Source organism: Elephantulus edwardii, unplaced genomic scaffold (assembly GCF_000299155.1).
Source record: "Elephantulus edwardii isolate Elephantulus edwardi_28Jun2011 unplaced genomic scaffold, EleEdw1.0 scaffold00079, whole genome shotgun sequence".
NCBI lineage: Eukaryota > Metazoa > Chordata > Mammalia > Macroscelidea > Macroscelididae > Elephantulus > Elephantulus edwardii.
The window spans coordinates 3,817,728-3,834,130 of record NW_006399829.1 but is presented as its reverse complement, the minus strand read 5'-3'; positions in this window follow the sequence as shown (position 1 = coordinate 3,834,130).

Here is a 16,403-nt window from a genome sequence, read left to right as displayed (position 1 = left end):
TTAAATTCAAACCTTTAGAGAAACATATATATATATATATATGTGTGTGTGTGTGTGTGTGTGTGGGTGTTCACACACACACATACTGGTTTGCATACAAGGTTCATATACATGGTGCTTCACACATTCCTTCATTCAGGTTGTGTTTCACAGGATCATTCCCACACATTGTGGGAGGTTTTGTTTGTTTAGTTGTTATTTGTTTGATTACAAAGTTTGTGTACATTGTGTTCCACATTATTCTTCATTCACATTGTGTTTCATACAGTCATTCTCATGCATTATGTTTTACAAAATGAATCACCATTGGATCTTGTCCATCATTACTCTGTCTTTTCACCCAGATCCTTCCCATTTCTTCCCCCCATCCACCCACCAAACTGTGCAATCCTGTAGTTTCACCCCTACTCATCCTCAGCCCTCTCTACCTTGAGTTCCCATACATGTTTTACTAGTTGTCCTTCTATTTTTACACTAATGGTCTTATGCAGTTTTTGTTATGAGACTGAGTTAGTTCACTTAGCATAATGCTTTCCAGCCTTTCCCAGGTTATGTAGTATTTTTCATAATAGTTGTTCCTGCATGCTGCATAGAATTTCATCAAGTGAATGTACCATAATTTTTCATTCCTTTTGGTTGTAGTTGGACATTTGGGCTGTTTGCATGTTCTTGAAATAGTGAATAATGCTACTATAAACATTAGTGGAAAAATCTCCATGTGTGTCTCGATTCTAATTTCCTTGGGATATATATTCATAGTAGGGTTACTTTCCAACCTGGGAAGATGAGTAGAATGGCGGGATTTTGCAAAGGTGTGTTTTCTGGTTTGGGGTTGAGACTTGGGTGTGGCTGTTGCTCTCAACTGGGTGTGAGCTGATTGGATTTGGCCTCAAATTTAAAAAGGCATTTGGGCCAGAAGGTCACAGGCCTTCAGGCCTGGTTTTTTGGAGCTCCTGGATAAAACAGGCTTGGAATCAGGAGTGGCATCTACTTCTAAAAAAGCTTGCCTCCGGAAACTCTATGAACTTTGAGAAAAGACGTACATTTCATGTTCAAGACTTTTATTCATAGGGTTGCTATGGGTCATCTACAGCTCAACGGCACTTAACAACAAGAACATATACCTAGTAGTGGAACAGCTGGGTCATGTAGAGTTCTATGTTCAACTTTTTGAGGAAATGCCAAACTCTCTTCCAGAATGGTTGCACCATTTTACAATCCCACTGATGGTATATGAGGGTTCCAAACTCTCCACATCCTCTCCAGCATGTATTGCTTGCTGCCCTACTAAACTTTGCCACTGCTTCTATGGAGAGATGATATCTCATTGTGGTTTTGCTTTTATTCTCTCTTATTGCCAGTGATTTTGAGAAATTTTTTTTTTACATGGCTGTTGGCCATCTGAAAGTCTTTCTCTGTGAAAAATCTTTCCATATCTTTTTCCCATTTTGTAATTGAGTTATCAGACTTTTTCTTCTGGAAACCCAAGAATAATCTGTGAACTTTTCTTATGAGACCCTTGTCTCGGGTGTATTGCCAAATGTTTGTTCCCAGTTGGTAAGTGCTCTTTTCACCCTGGTTAGATGTGAGCATGGAGTCAGAGCAAGGAGGCTCTGCTCACAGGAGAATGAGGGGAGACAGATTTAGACTAGATGGGCTTTGGATCATCAGACAGAGGGCTGGGCTTGCAAGCACATGCTAAAAATCAGAACTTGGTAATCCAACTGAAAGTGTGGAACCCACCTTGAGGGAACATTACCAGCTGCCCTGGGAGGAATCTCTGTGCCCATGGCCTAATTCTATACTATGATTTTTCTCTCTCCATTTTTACACCAGTGGGTTACAAAGTGGAATGTGTCACCATGAAAGTTAACAATTTTTCCTTGAGTCATGAAGAAGAGAAGTTGCTAGAAATGTTATTTCTTATTAAAAATCTATTTCTGTCATATTTCTCTTTCTATCTTTTTTATGAATAAAGTATATAGTGAGGTTGTGTGTGTATACTAATGTTGTGGTTGGTGTGTACTGTTGAGTAGGAACCAACATAGCTGACACTCCAGTGGATATTTTGGAGGCAGTAAATCTCATGGGAGAAAACTGTTCATCTTTCTCCTGCAGAGCAGTTTCTCAACCTAGACCAGTACCAACTCAACAAAGCTTACTGTTCTGCTGTTCTTTTTTGCCTTTCCTTTAAAATGGAGGGTCCTGGGTGGTGCAAATGGTAGATGTTTGATTTGAAGTTCAAGTCCATGCAGAAGAACCTTGCTACACTTAGTCTATTTCTTAAAACCCTATTGATTCTACTCTGATACATGAGGTCACCATGATTCAAAACCAATTAAACTGCAATGGATGGATTTTAGTCAGACAATTAAAAAAAAAACAAAAATAAAAACAAAACTTTGTTCTCTACTCAACTTAGTTCATTGTTCTTAAAGCTCCTGTGTCCTGATTCCTTTCATAGCCCTTCACCCTGTCCCAGCCAACAGTGCAAAACTTTCAATCAGGACTGACTTTATTTAGTTCGTGCCTGTGGTAGCAGCCACATCCTGTCCCACAGGAAAATGAGAGGCTCCACACGACGCCACCATAGGCTAGCCCCCTTGACTCTTGTCATGTTTTCTTATGTTCCTATGAATTAGAGTGCACTGAAAGAACTGTACAACTTTCATAGTGAGAAAAGATTATGTTTCACTAAATTCCAAAGGAGTCATCAATTGCAGTGTTTCAAGCCTTTATTAACTTCTATTAAGAAAAAAAGAGGGGTGATTACATCATAACTAAAGGGTCTCATTTTATTAGCTTTGAAAATCAGAAAAAAGAATGGAAATACTATCATATGTAAGAAATGTCTTATATATATTTAATTTTATCTTAACTTTTCTCAGCTAGCCTTTTCCTTTGTTGTTGTTGTTATGTGCCATCGAGTTGTTTGCGACTCATAGCGACCTTATGTACAAGAGCCATAAATGCCGTTCTATCTTGTGCCAACCTCACTGTCTCAAACACATTCATTCCTACCACTTCACTCACAGAATCGACCCATGTCATCAAGGGTCTTCCTCTCCTGTACCATCCCTCCACTCTCACAGACATGATGTCCCTCTCCAAGGACTAGTCCCTCCTTGTAACATGCCCAAAATATGTCAGATGAAGCTTCAGAATCCTTGACTCCAGGGAACATTCTGGTTTCACCCTCTTCAGGACAAACCTGTTTGTTCTCCTAGCAGTCCATGGTATATTCAACACTCTTCTCCAGCATCACAACTCAACTCTTTCTATCATCCCTATTCACTGTCCAACTCTCCAATACATAGCACATAATTGCAAAGGCTGTAGCCTGGATCAGGAGCACCTTAGTCTCCAGCCTGATGTCGTTGCACTTCAGTACTCTTGAGAGGTCCCTCACAGCTGACTTTCCCAATGCAATTCATCTCCTGATTTCCCGGCTGCTGTTACCAACAGTGTTGAGCTGCTGGAAATAAGCAGATGAAGAAATGTTGCTCAAGTGATTTAAAATGGAAATTGATGGTTGTCAATATTCAAGAGCACTAGTCCCTTACTTTGGACGTGTTATGAGGAGAAGCTATTCCTGGGAGAAGGATATTATGCTTGGAAGGGTGTAGGGTGAGAAAAAAAAAAAGAGAGAGAGAGACCTCTATTGAGAGATATTGACATAGTGACTACAGCAATAGGCTCAAGCAAAGCAAAAATGGTGAGAGTAGCACAGGATAGGACAGAGTTCTGATCTGCTGTTCATAGTGTCCCTATCAGCTGTCCTAACCTTAACAGTATCTAACAACAGTGACTAGTGAGAGGAACTCTAGTAGCACTGTGCATAGGAAGTCATGCTGCTAACCCAAAGGCCATGTCTCTCTGATGGTTCAAATCCCCGAGTGGTTCCTCAGGAGAAAGAAGGGCATTCTCATGCCATGAGGTTTAAAGCCTCAGAAATCAAATGGGGGTTCACCGGCGAGTCAGTTTTGACTCAGCAGCAGTGAAGGAGAGGATCCAATGACTCTTCTTCTTCATCCTTCAGTTCTGGAGATACAATGAATGCATGTTATTGTAGAGGCCAACGTTTTGAAAGTTAATGAATCCACAGCATAGGATGCGTTCTGTCCCACTCAAGGTAGAAGTAACAAGCTGGCTACTTCAATTTCTTTTCATAATCTTTAAAACTAGGAAAGAACATTAAGAAATGCTTAACAGATCCCATATGTACATCACAAATGGGCAAGAATTTTGTCATATTTGCTTGAGTCTCTCTAGTGTGGGACTGAAGAGAACACAAAACAAAAAGTTGAAATCCAGTCATCATTCTTTGTCAGGTCAATTGCCTACCCTCACTTCTCAAGCACAGCCTCTATCACAACTTTATGTTATTTCTTCTGAATTTGAATCTTCATGCACCAGCTAAGGTTCTCATCTGCTCATCTTGATGTGTGGGGCTAGATCCCGACCCACAAAGGGGTTTGGAGGCTGAGCATTTCCATATGTGATCAATGCAGGTAGAACCAGGAGCAGTGAAAGCAATGCCCTCAGGAAGGATGGCAAGAGATGGATTCAGAGATGGAGCCACAGGGTGTGCTGGCTCGTTGTGAGCATGTGCATGAAAAGCAAGGCAGCTTTGCTCAAAGGAGAGTGAAGGGAGATGCATTTGGGTCAGATAGGCTTTGGATCAGATAGAGAACTAGGTTTGCAAGTACATGCTAAAAATCAGAACTTGTTAACTCCACTGGAAGTATGGAACCCACCTGGAGGGAACATTGCTGGTTTGGTTGAGAGGAATCGCTATGCCCCGGTCTCTTTCTAATGCTATGATTTTTATCTCTCCATTTCTACACCAGTGGGTTACAAAGTGGAATAAGTCACCGTGAGGGTTAGCCATATTTCCTTGAGGCAAGAAGAAGAGAAGTCACTAGAAATATTATTTCTTTTTCAATCTCTTTTGTCTTGTTTCTGTTTCTGTTTTATAATGGTTAAGTGTATTAGTGAGGATGTGTGCGTGAGCTAATGTTGTTGTGTCCGGTTGAGAAAGAACAAACTCTTACTGACCGCCCAGTGGGTTTTTGAGGAGCAGTAAATCACATGGGAGGAGACTGCTCGTCTTTCTCCTTAGGAGCAGTTGATTTGAACTGTATGCCTTTGGGTTGGCAGCACAGCTTCTTACCACTCAGCCACCAGAGCTGTGTATGCCCCAGGTTTATAAATAGAACCTGTGGTCATTGAGTCAATTCTGACTCATAGCATCAGAAAACTCCATAGGGTTTCCATTGGTTCATTTTTCTGAAGTAGATATTCAGATCTTTTTTTTGAAGTGTCCTTGGGTAGACTTGCACAAACCTTGAACTAAGCAACTTAGTAGGTAGTATCATCCAGAGGAAGACTCATCAGCATAGTTCCAGGAAAAACAAGTCCTTGGAAAGAGACATCATGCTGGGAAAAGCAGAGGGTTAGTGAAAGAGAGGAAGACCCACAGTGATGTGAATTCTCACAGTGACTACCACAGCAGGCTTAGGCAGGACAGTGATGATGGAAGTGGCACAGCAGAGGGCAAAGCTCAGATCTGTGGTTCTTAGGGTCACTATGAGATGTTCAGCTTGATGGCACTAAATAACAATGGCAGCATGCACAGCCAAAGGCCACGCTCTTTCCAATTACTAGCTTTGTGTCTGAGACCTGGACAATGAATAAGGATGATAGAAAAAGAATTGATGTCTTTGAGCTGTGGTATTGGAGAAGAGCACTGAACATTCCATGGATGGCCAAGAAAATGAATAGATGTGTCTTGGAGAGGGTGTGACCGGAGTGCCCTTTGGAGGCACAAATGGTGAGGCTTCGCCTCACATACTTTGGACATGTTGCTAGGAGGTGCTATTCCTTGGAGAGACATGATGTAGGGAAGGCTGGAGGGCCAGCGAAGGAGAGGAAGACCCTCAGCCAGGTGGATTGACAAGGTGACTGCTGCAATGGGCTCTGTGTGTCAGGAAGTGTGAGGATAGAACAGGACAGGACAAAGTTCAGATCTTTAGTTCACAGGGTGGCTATGAGTTATACTCGACTTGATGGCACCTAACAACAACAACAAACATCTCCTAATCTCCTGACTGCTAGTACAGAGTTGATTGTAGATCCAAATAAGAAGTCATTGACAGTATCAATCTTTTTTCCATTTATCAATTCAGCGGTAAAAATTTTTGTTTTCTTGACATTAAGATGAAATCCTTATTCTTCATTCTTTGATCTTCTGCAGCAAGCGCTGAAAATCCTCCTCACTCTTAGTAAGGCTGTGTCATCTGAATAATAAAGGTTATTGATGAGTCTTCTTCCAATCCTGATAGCACATTCTTTTGTATAGCTAGATGCCAGCTTCTTGAATAATCTTGTCAACATACAGATTAAATTAAGTATAAAGAAAAGATACAGACGCCTAATTTTAAATAATGCAGCTTTCTCTTGCTTTGTTCACATAACAGCCTCTTGGTTAAAGTATAGGTTTCACATGAGTCCAATCAAGTATTCTGAATTTCCCATTTTCCTCAATGTTATCAATAATTTGTTATGATCTACAAAGTCAAATGCCTTTGCATAGCCAATAATGCACAAATAAACATTCTTTCGGTATTGCTTTCTACCAGGCTCCATCTGATGTTAACGACGATATTCCTGGTATCACAGCCTCTTCTTAATCAAGTTTGAACATCTAGCAGTACCCTTTCTATGTACTGTTCTAGAACTTGTTGAATGATCCTCAGCTGTATTTTGCTTGCTTGTGATGTTAACGATGTTGTTCGATAATTTCCACATTCTGTTGGATCACCCTTCTTGGGAATGGGAACAAACATGGATCATGCTTGGGAAGATGGAGGGACAGAAAACATAAGGAAGACTCTAAACCAGGTGGATCGACATAGTGATGGTAGCATTGAGCTTGACTGTGTCAGAGATTGTGGGGATGTCAGAGGATAGCACAGGATTCTGATCAGTTGTTCATCAGGGCTCTCTATATGTAATATTCATCTCATTGGCACCTAATAACACTTTTAAATCAGAGGGGGAAATGGCCAAACAAAACAGAACCATGGAGCAAAACTCCCTGGAAATTGGTCAAGTCCCTCATACCTTTTCCTAATGTGAGCACACTTCCAGAAGAGGCTCACAGTAGGGAAAATCTTTGTGACCCACTAGAGAGCTTCCTTATTTCCTGAGAAGCAAGAAGACAGAGCAGGTTACAGGGAGGGGTCAGGGGAGAAAAAATGGAGAAAAGGAGAGAAACCAACCTTTCACACATTAAATTGGAGCCTATTCTGCACCGGACAGATTGTGACCTTTGCCTGCTAGTATGAGTTTGTTTGTTTGTTTGTTTGTAAGGGGGTGAGAAGAGGGAACTTTTAAATTCAAAGAGAATAGCAGAAACTATTTCTTTTCTTCTCTCCTGCCTTATCCATTCTCATCCTAACTACTAAAGTTAGCAATGTCTGAGAGCAGATGGTCGGCTTACTCTAGGAATACACAACTTTAACCAACTGGAATGGGAAAGTAATTAAGTTAAGGATAAAGCTCTGTATAACAAAGCATGGGTAGGACAATGTCAAAGCCTTGCAAAAGGAGTGGCTCACCGAATTTCCCTGCAGTTGACATTCTGGAGGGTGGCAAAGGCGGCACTCAATGCCAAACTAACTTCCTTACTGAGCCAACAGAAGGCGGAAGCCCTCTCTCCCACCTCACACCTCCTTCCATCTGTCTTCACAGGACACTGAGAGCCTCATAATAAACGAAGACATCAGGTTTGCTCAAAGCCAAATAATTTTCACACCCAAACACGTTCATTATTTTGTTTTTGTGTGAGTCACTTGGCACAGCAGAAAAAAGCACGGCCACTGGAACAAGATCACATCTTTCTTTGGAATTGACTTCACATTACTATTCATTTAAGGAACAGTCATTTATTTATGTTTAAACTGCAGGAAAGTAGATGTTGTAATTCTTAAAGTGTAAGAATAATGTTGTTATTGGAGGGTTTTATGGTTATTGTTATTGTTGTCAAGGAGGCTGCCAACCCGTGGCAACCCCCGTGCACAATGGAACAAAATTTCTGCCTAGTTCTGCCATGCTGATAGCATAGTGTCACGCTCAGGCTGCTATGATTCATTTATTGTCTATCTTTCTGAAATAGATTGCCACACCTTTCTATTCGAGCCTATTTAACCTATTCAGAATGATAATTGTACCCAAATCTCCACTGCCTGATAAGAGGTAGCTGCCCATGAGAGACATTGTCTGTAATTAAATCTTGATGTTAGCCACACAGAAGGCAAGAATTCTACCCCTAAATAACCAGTTCCCCATAAGAACAAATGTGCAAACAAAAATATTCAATCCTAATATAATATCTAAGACAGGCTTTCCAAGGTTAATAATTGTTACAAATGGACCCATCTATCTACAGTCAACTGATATTCAACAAGGAAACAAAACCTATCAAATGGGGAAATGACAACCTCTTCAACAAATGGTGCTGGCAAAATTGGACTGTTACCTGCAGAAAGCTGAAACAGGATCCACATCCCACATCATACACAAAAATCAACTCAGAATGTATCAGAAACTTTGGAATAAAGCCCAAAATCATAAAGCTCCTAAGAGACAAACTGAGACCAACCCTATAAGGCCTAGTGTATGGTATAAAGGGACTCCCTAATACAGCCAGAAATACATAATCTGAAGAGGATAAAAAAATTGATGAATGGAACCTTCTAAAGGTTAACTCTCTGTGCTCATCAAAAACGTTTTCAAACAGGGTGAAAAGAAATCCTACTGACTGGGAACAAGCATTGGGCAATATCATCTCAGACAAGGGTCTCATAATGAAGGTTTAGAGAATCCTACAGGGCCTCCAGAAGAAAAAAACTGATAATCCAATTGCAAAATGGGCAAAAGACATGGAAAGACTTTTCACAGAGAATAACATTCGGATGGTCAACAGACATGAAGAAATGATCCTAACCACTGGCGATAAGAGAGATGCAAATCAAAACCACAATGAGATATCATCTTACCCCAGTAGCAGTGGCAAAGTTTAGCTGGGCAGCAAGTAATAAATGTTGGAGAGGATATGGCAAGATAGGAACTTTTTACACATTGGTGGGACTGTAAAATGGTACAACCACTCTGGGAAGCAGTTTGGCCTTTCCTCAGAAAGCTGAACATAGACATTCCATATGGCCCAGCTATTCCAATGCTTGTAATATACTCTGAGAAAATGAAAACTGAGGCTTGTACAAACAGATATTTGTACACCAGTGTTCACAGGAGCATTGTTCACCATTGCAAGAACATGGAAAGAGCTCAAATGTTCAACCACAATGGAACAGATTGAGAAATCATGGTACAGTCACACAATGGAATGCTATGCAGCACACAGGAGCAATGATTTTGTAAATTACTGCCTAGTGTGGGAGGGACTGGAGAGCATTATGCTGAATGAACACACTCAGTCACCTAAGGACAAATACTGTATAGGACCATTACTGTAGAGAATGTATGAGGATCCAAGGAGAGGGGGCTTAAACATAAGGTTGCATCATTTGATAGGTGAAAGGAGGGATTGGTAAAGGAAAAGGGAAAGGTCCAGTATGAAAAACAATGTGTATGATCTTTGTATGTAAACAAGTATAATTTTTAAAAAAAGGAGATCACATTTTTGTCTTGTAAGAGCTTTTGATCAGCAGTCCAGGGCTTACCCATTGTACCATGGGGCTCCTAATAAGAGCAATATTTTGTTGTTTTGTTGTTGTCAAATGCCATCAAGTTGGCTATGATTCTTAGCAACAGAGCCTTGTCCTATCCCGCATCCTCACAAGCTCTGTCATGCTCGAGCCTGTCATAGTAGTCATCACATCAATCCATTTTATTTATTCACAGTCTGCCTACGTTTCACTGGTCTGCTGCTTTTGCCAACGTGATGTTTTTCCTCTAAGGACTAGGTCCTCAAAAAATATACCAAACTGAGTGAGATGAATTGTCACCATCTAATGATCATGCTGGTTGCACTTCTTTCAAGGTCGTTGTTGTTATTATTGTTGTTATGTGCCATTGAGTGATCCATGGCTCATAGCAACCCTGTGTAAAACAGTCCTAAACTCTGCTCTATCCTGTGCCAATCCTATTGTGTCTGACACACCTACCCCCATTATCCCAGTTATTGAATCAATCCATCTCATCGAAGGTCTTCCTCTCCTGCACTCTCTCTCCACCCTCCCAAGCATGACGTCCTTCTCCAAGTACTGGTCCCTCCATGCAACATGACCAAAGTATATCAGATGAAGCTTCAGAATCCTTACCTCCAAGAAGCAGCCTGACTTAACCATCTCTAGGATGAAGGTGTTCATTCTCTTAGCAGTCCATGGTATATTCAATACTCTTCTCCAGCACCACAGCTCAAAGGCATCAATTCTCCTCCTATTGTCCCTAGTCATTGTCCAGCTCTCTGATGTATAGCAAGTGATTGCAATGACCATGGCCTGTAACAGGCACACCTTAGTCTCCAGACTGACATCATTGCTCTTCAGTATTCTGGTGAGTTCTCTGACAGCAGACTTTCCTAATGCAATACATCTTTTAATTTCCTGGCTGCTAGTGCTAAGAGTTTTGACTGTGGAGTCAAGTAAACTAAAGCTATCAACAATCTCAATCTCTTCACAATCCATCACAATACTGCCAATCAGCCCAGTGGTAAGAATCTTTGTTTTCTTTATATTGAGCTTCAATCCATATTGAAGGCTATAGTCCTTGACCTTCTGCAGTAAGTGCTTCAGATTCTCCTCAGTTTCAGCAAGCAGGATTTTTGCACAATCAATGATTCATTCATTGCAAATACATTTTTTAAGAGACATAAACGCAGGTTATATACTTGGATTTCACCTGATGGTATGCATAGGAATCAGATCGATTAAATCTGTAGAAAGAACCACTGGTGAAGCTCGATATCAGCTGTGAAAACTAGGCCAGGTGCTGACTCTGAACAGACCACCAACTATTCATATGGAAGTTCAAGCTAAAGCTAAGGAAAATTAAGTCAAATCCATGGGAACCAAAACATGACCTTGACTCTATCCCACCTGAATTTCAAAATCATCTCAGGAACAGGTTTGAGGTTGAAAGACCCCCGAACCGGTGGTCCTGTTCTGAGCGGACGGCGAAGACCCAAGACTCCAAGACACCGGCTTGATGCAACAGCAAGAGGCAAGAGGTTTATTGCGGAGCTCCGGGCCGACACGTATCTCTCGCAGGAGACAGAGGAGTCGACTTCGAGCAGACAAAGTTGGCTCTTTTTATACACTTTAGGGGGATACAACTGGGTATCAGCTTCTCATTGGGTGATGAAAGCACAGTTTGAATTCATTGGCTCGGTTTTCGCTCATGGTTTACACAGCATATTTGCACGTAGCACCTGTGGCAGTCACGTAGCACATGTGGCAGTTACTCAGATCCTTCAGTGCACTTTAAACTTACTAATTCTTAAGCATACAATGAGTTCAAACTCCAGGGCAGTGGAAAAGCACAAGACACATTGGTTATCAGTCGGGAAACATCTGCTTGTTTGCCCTACCCTGTAGTTAGCCATTCTCGAAATACCGTTGCCCTGGGATCAGACTTTTCTTCCTGGAACACTGGGTGTGGGGCTCTACCCGGGACAATGGAAAAATTCCTGATTTTAACTTAGCTGAGAACTATAGAAACCTGAGTTTAATTCAGCTGAGAACTATAGAAACCTGAGTTTAATTCAGCTGAGAACTATAGAAACCTGAGTTTAATTCAGCTGAGAACTATAGAAACCTGAGTTTAATTCAGCTGAGAACTATAGAAACCTGAGTTTAATTCAGCTTAGAACTATAGGGGCTATTTTAATTTAAATCTTTCAAGGTCTTGAACACTAATGAGTGAAGACCAGATAAACTGTGAGAGGATATCAAGAATATCTTCCAAGGTATGTTCGTTTATTCTTTTGGTAATCCACAGGATTTCAATACTCTTCGCTAAATACCACAATTAAAAGGTATTAATTCTTCTTCTGTCATCTTTATACTTTGTCCAACTTTCTGATACATAGGAAGCAAATGAAAACACCAACGCTTAGATCAAGCACAGCTTAATCTTTAAACTGACATTCTTACTCTTTACAACTTTGGAGAGGTCCTTGAAAATGTATTTCCCCGATGCAACATATCTTTTGCTTTCTTGACTGTTGCTACAGTGAGAGTTGATTGTGGATCCAATAAAATGAAACCCTTGACAGCTTCAATCTTTTCTCTGTTATGAAGTTGCCTATTGGTTCAGTGGTGAGGATTTTGTTTCCTTGATGTTGAGATGTACACCATATTGAAGGCTGTCATGTTTCTTCTTCTTTAGTAAGTTCCTGAAGTCAAAGTTAAGCCATCAACATAACACAGGTTGTGAAGGAGTCCTATTCTAATCCTGAAGCCACATATATAGTTCAGCTTCTCAAATTACATGCTCACCCTTCAGATTAAATCAGTATAAATAGTACAACTCTGATATACACTTTGCTGTTGTTAGGTGTCATTAGATTAGGACCAATTCACAGCAACTCTGCTTACAATAGAACAAAGCCCTGCCTGATCTCACACTTTTCTCACAATATCTCGATGCTAAAACCTATTTTGTGATAATGAATCTTTTTTTTTTTTTAACATATCATTGGATTCTACTGGCCAGGATTTTATTCAGAATTTTTGCATCTGTGTTCATAAGAGATATTGGCCTATAGTTTACTATTTTACTGGTGTCTTTACCTCACTTTGGTATCAAGGATATATTTGCTTCATAGAATGAGTCTGGGAGAATTCCATCTTTTTCTGTTTTCTGAAATAGTTTATATAGAATTGGTGACAGTACTTCTTTAAATGTTTTATAAAATTCACTTGTAAAACCATCTGTTCCAGGGCTACATAATGCCATTATTATAAAAGAGGACTGAGATCGGGGTTGGGGGAGACTCAGAAAGAGGGAATAAATAATGTTTACTGCATTGAAACAGATGAGGGAGAGAACTGTCTAAAATGGATATATGATTGGGTATTTTTGTCATGACAGGAGTCCAGAATGAAGGCTGCACAGTGGAGTGGACTTGGAAGGAGGGATTGCATAACAATGAAAGAGTTATTCTTTTACTTTTCCAGAAGAAGAGTGAATTGGGGGGAGGGGAAGAGAAGAGAGAAAAGGGCAACAATGAATGAATGGAAACCCTAGTCTTTGTAAACTTTCATTAAAATTAATTTTTAAAAAGATATAAACCAAAACAAACAAACAAAATGTTAGAGAGAGCTTCACAATCCTTGCCTACAAGGGTCAACCTAGTAAACACATCCAGATCAGCAACTGTTTGTTGAAATATGTCAACTGGAATCCCATAAATACCTGGGGCTTTATATTTTATCAATTCCTTCAGTGCACTTTAAACTTCCTCCTTCATCACCATTGTATCTTTATTATACAATGTTTCATTAAATTCTTCTGGTGTCAGCTAGTTCTTTTTGATACAGGGACTCTGTGTACTTCCTCCATCTTCTTTTGATATTTCCTGGATCATTCAATATTCTGCCCATGTTGTTATTGTTATATGCCATCAAGTCATCTGTGACTCTTAGAAACCCTATATACAATAGCTCTGAACTCTGCTCTATCCTGAGCCATTCTCACTGGCTTCAGCGCATCTAACTGTATTGTCCCAGTTACCATGTCAATCCACCTCATCCAGGGTTTTCCTCTCCTGCTTTGTCCCATCTACCCTTCCAAGCATGATGTCCTTCTCCGAGGACTGGTTACTCCTGGCCATGTGCCTCAAGTATGTGAGACGGAGCTTCAAAATCCTTCCTCCAAGGAGAAACCATCTCCAAGACAAACTTACTTGTTTTCTTGTCAGTCCATGATATGTTTAAGACTCTTCTCCAGCACCACAACTCAAAGGCATTGATTCTTCTTCTGTCACCTTAGTCATTGTCCAGCTCTCTGATGCTATAGCAAGTAATTATGAAGACCATGGCCTGGATAAGGTTCACTGTACTCTCTAGACTGATACAGTTGCTCTTTGGTATGTTAGAGATGTCCTTGACAGCAGACTTCCCCAATGAAATTTGTCTTTGGACTTCCTGACTGCTGATACCAAGAGTGTTGATTGTGGAGACATGTAAGCTGTAATTACTAACAACCTCAATCTCTTCTCCATCTATCATGGTGCTACCAATTGGCCCAGTGGTGAGAATTTTTGCCACCTTCTTTTTTTTTTTTTTAATAGAGACTTTGAATTTCCATTCATTAATTGTTGCACTTTTCTCCCTGCCTTACCCCCTGTTCACTCTTCTTTTTGAAAATAAAGAGAAAAATTATTTCATTGTTATACACTCCCTCCTTTCGTCCCCCAGGTCCACTCCACTATGCAGCCTTCACTCTGGACTCCTGTCATGACAGTAATATCTAATCACATATCCCTTTTAAACATTTCTCTCCCTCATCTGTTTCAATGCAGTATACTTTATTTATCCCATCTTTCTCAGCCTCCCTCCAACCCTGATTCATGCTTCTCACATTCTGCATTCCGATCACTAGTATCTGCTTACAGCTGTTCCTCCTCCTTGTGTTTCCCGGTAGGAGGGCTCAGCATCTGGTGCCATTATCTGCTTGTCTTATGTAAGTGTGCTCTATTGTACATAGGGTTTTTGAAGGTCTGAGATTTAGGAAGTGGCTGGGCAATGCTTCCTAGTCTGTCTCACTCTGCATGCACAGCTCTAGAACAGTATCTGGCAGATCAGCATTTGACCGCTGATAGGACGGCTCAGGCCCGTGGCCACTTGTCTCTGCTCTTTATTGCCCTCCTTCCTAGTGATGCTGGCTTTTGGCACAGGTCAGAGTGGAGCAAGGGCAGCACAGGTGCATACTGGTGAGGAGGGTATGGAGCGGATCCAGATCCGGAGAGAGGCACCGGTGCGGGAGGCGAGGAGGAGGCGCACACCTGCGAGGGAGCGGATCTAACAATATCCCCAAAATATGTGAGATGAAGTCACGTCATCCTTGCTTCTCAGCACACTGTCACTGAACCTCCTCCAGGGCAGATTTGCCGTTCTTATTTATTACCCTTTGCCAACACAATCCAAAAACATCAGTTCTTTTGCCTTCCTTATTCGCTGTCCAACTTTGGTAAGAATCTTCTGTTTCCTCAGCTTCAACTTCAGTGTTTGGTGAGAAATGTGAACAATAATTGTGTATGTTAATGGCATAATAGATCATGCGATTGTCTGATTCAAAATGCCTCGTGCCAATCCATCTCGTTCTCCGTTAACACTAATGGCCTTGGTACTTCAGAACAGATCTTGACGTTCCTTCAGTACTGGGGGCTGTGACACTACTCCCCTTCCCCTTGTCACTGCTGGTATAGTAGACTACATGACAGTCTCACTAGAAATGTCAAGGCCAGTCCATTTTGGCTCACTGACAACCTAGGCTATTGTCCTTAAAGCATTTCATTTCACTTTTTTACAACATTGCGTTTCCCTAGATTGATACTTTATCCATTCTACATTCCAATATTAATGAATGTTTCCAACAGTTTCTCCACACTTTGAGTCATGTCATGCCACATCAGCAAATAAAGGTCCTTCATCAGCTGAAAGCTTCCTCCATCCCACTACTAAGCAGACTCTACTTTGAGGAAGAAATTCTTTCTTATTTGTAATGTCTTCTAACCTGAGGGCCTCACCTTCCAGCTCTATACCAATGTTCCACTGCTATTCCTACAGTTTTCCATGGTTCATCATTTCAGAAATTCACTGCCAATCCTCCGTCTTTGTCTGTCTTAGTCTAGCTCTCCTGAAAACTGTTCACCCTGGGTGATCCTGCCGGCACTTGAAATACCAGTAGCCTAGGTTGCCGTGTAGCAGCAATATACAAGCCACCACAGCAACATGCAAGCCACCACAGCACAGCAAAAGAAATGATGGTTGGTAGATAAGAACAATGAGGAGAGTAAAATTCAAATCAAGAGAATGGTAATGTATATATATGTTGGCAGTTCATTGGTTTCAGGTAATAATTATACTGATCAGATAGACAAAGGGTAGAGCTGGTGTACAGGTAATGATGGGATAGGATATGGATAAGAATTTGATTGGTTGTAAAGATGGAAATTCTAATACCCCTAGTAATTGTTGGATTCAGTGAAAGGAGTGGAGGGTTAGTAGACTGACCTCCTCTATGTTCCACCACTAAACCCCTTCTCTCACCTCTGTTAGTAGGTTATTTCCTTGCCTTACACAACAGGGCTACATAAGAGGAGGGGTGAGGTAGAGGCTGTATTCATGTCCACAAAGAATAACTTATTCATT